Raw genomic sequence first — 3,059 nt, forward strand, 5'->3', positions numbered from 1 at the left:
AAGACAGATTGTCTTACATGTAACAGCTATGTACAAAAAAGTTATTATAAAATTGTCCTTGGTTTTATAGTGACAAATGTAAAATTCTCCAATCGAGTAAGGTATGCAAGAATTTTTTGTCTTTTGTTTGTGCTTGTTTTTTGTTAAACAGCGAGAGCAAAATAACTGGCTGGAACAGAAAGAGCAGAGCTGAATAAACACACCACTAATGGAGAAGGAGTGTGTTCACAGAACCAGTATTCCCACAGCCCATCTCCTCTTGATGTCAATCAAAACATACCATTTACTAAAACACAGCTATTTAGTAAATAAAAGAGCAAAATAAAGGGAAAATGCAGTGTGCTTGGGCACAGGCACCCGTTTCTTGATGTGCACTAAAGGAATGGGAAGGGGAGGAGAAAGAATAGAGAAAACGATGCTGTCGTGGTCAGGATGTGCTGGACCCAGATTGGGCTTCTCTGCTGGAGCATGGTGGGCAGGAGCGGAGTTCTGGAGGAAAGGGGCAGGTTCCCCTTTGGAAGATGCCTCCCGTCTGCTGCTGGGACACAGCAACTCTATCTTCATCCTCCATTTCCAACTGTGCAGGTGTGTCTGTTTCATTGAATGGCTGCCCATCAAATCAGAATCTGATCTGCCTCATTGACAAACCCTGTGGTTCACAATAGGCTTTCATTAATGCCTCTTAATCTTAAACTGCACTACAGAACCATCCTGCCTCACCACCCTCAAACTAATATGGTCATTGATCTCAGTCTTGACCCATTCCTTGGATTTCTCAGTGGCCATGGTGAGCACTGTAGTTTCCTCAGCTGCTGCTTCACCAAAGAGGTACCAGGTCCACCCCAAACAAGCACACAAGCAGACCAGGAGCAGCAGAAGAAGGCGGTGGCAGTGGTCTCTGCTTTTATTTCTTGTGACACAGACCACACCCCAGGGAAACTCTCCTTTGGTCTGAACAGGACTATGACCTGAGTAAGGGTATTGCGTGCCACCCCAATCTCCCTTACAATCAAACACATGAGATCATACCATGGAGGATGATTACATTATGCTGTAGCATGGCTCAACAAAATTTCCGCAGTGCACCACTTGCATCCCTTCAGCTATTTGCATTGGAAGAAAGGCTGGCAATCTGCTTCAGAAAGATCCCAGCCATTGAAAACTCCATAGAGCACAGTTCTACTCTGATGCCTATAGCGTGAGTTGGAATTAACTTGTCTTCAACTGTATATATATGTGTATATAGGTATATATGTATATATATGTGTATATATATACATACACACACATATATCAAAGATTTAGATATAGCATTTCAATATAGCTGATACAGAATATAGCCACAATCTATTCATTCTACTCTTGATGGGCATGAGTATAGTTTAGAAATTCTATTTCTTATGTGCAGTGCCTCTAGGAACATTTCGAGAGAGTGAATGTATGTATTAGACTGCTGGTCCACATAGGATGGATGTACTCAACTTCAGTAGAAGCGGTGAGAGCACTATTTCCCGAGTGCATTTTATGAGCCCAGAATTTGCTATATCATCTCAATGAGTCTTCATAAAGCCCTTTCAGGATCTTATTATTGAACTCATGCTTCTGATGAAGACATTGAAGTTCAGAAGGGTTAAATCAATTGTCTAAGGTCCCTCATTGTTTGGTCCGGAGCAGGGATTAGAACTTGGATTAACTGTTTTGTTTATAATGCCCTTTCATAAGCTTTTGCTCTCTCACTTAGAAACAGGAAGGACTCATTTTTTTATTTAAGGCTAAATATCAGGGATTTTCCCAAGCAATGCTATCTGTTTTATTGGTTATATTTTGAGCCGGGACAACTTTTCATACAGATTGCCAAAAATAACAGGAACCCTCATGGTTTAGTGGTTATGCATTGGGCTGTGATCTGCTTGGTCGGGAGTTCGAAACCAGGAGCAGCTCCTTGGGATAAAGACTGGGTTTTCTACTCCTGTCAACAATTAGAGTCTCTATGAGTCAGCACTGACTCAATGGCACTGAGTTTGACTAAAAGTTCTGGTGGGGGGGGCAGGGGAGAGGGAGAGATGGGGGAGGGGGGCCAACAAACTCAAGGACAAGGGAAGAATAAGTGATCTAAAATTGATGGCGAGGAGAGCACAGGATGCTTAGGGGGTGGGGGTGGGAGGGCTCGATCAAGGGCAATGTAGCTGAGAGGAATTACCAAAACACAAATGAAGGCTGAACATGACAGTGGGATGGGAGGAAAGTAAAAGGGAATAGAGGAAAGAACTGGGAGGCATAAGACAGTTATAAAGGTCTAAATACAGGGATATATATATGTAAATACATTTATATACAATGACAAGGGAATAGATATATGTACATACATTTATTTATAAACTATTATGGTAGCAGATGGACTCCCTCAATGCAAGAACAATTTGTTCTACTAACACAGAACTCTGTGATGTTCACCTTCCCTGACACTTTCACTGAAGACAAAATGGGTGCATAAGCAAATGTGGTGAAGAAAGCAGATGGTGCCCAGCTATCAAAAGATATAGCATTTGGGGTCTTAAAGGCTTGAAGATAAATAAGCGGCCATCTAGCTGAGAAGCAACAAAACCCACATGAAAGAAGCACACCAGGCTGTGTGATCATGAGGTGTCGATGGGATCAGGGACCAGGCATCAAAAACCCCAAACCAAAAAAAACCCCAAAACCCAAAAATCATATCAATGGGAATGAGGGGGAGGGCAGAGTGGAGACCCAAAGCCCATCTATAATCAATGGGACACCCCCTGTCAAAATAGTCACAAGAAAGAGAAGAGCCAGTCAGGGTGCAGTACAGCACCGATGAAACACACAACTTTCATCTGGTTCTTTAATGCTTCCTCCCCACCTTCCCCACAACCATGACCCCAATTCTATCTTACAAATCTGGATAGACCAGAACAGGTATACTAGTACAGATAAGAGATCGCAACACAGGGAATCCAGAACAGATAAACCCCTCAGGACCAATATGGAGAGCAGTGATACTAGGAGGGTAAGGGTTGAGGGGGGGAGTAATGGGGAAA

General features: G+C 42.8%; 1 pseudogene; it reads right to left on the reverse strand.

The window, feature by feature from the left end:
• Positions 1-427: 427 nt before the first annotated feature.
• Positions 428-786, reverse strand: LOC105979293 (annotated as a pseudogene).
• Positions 787-3,059: the final 2,273 nt, after the last annotated feature.

This window comes from Echinops telfairi, unplaced genomic scaffold, assembly GCF_000313985.2.
Source record: "Echinops telfairi isolate 266 unplaced genomic scaffold, ASM31398v2 ScPeMD7_53;HRSCAF=182, whole genome shotgun sequence".
Lineage (NCBI taxonomy): Eukaryota > Metazoa > Chordata > Mammalia > Afrosoricida > Tenrecidae > Echinops > Echinops telfairi.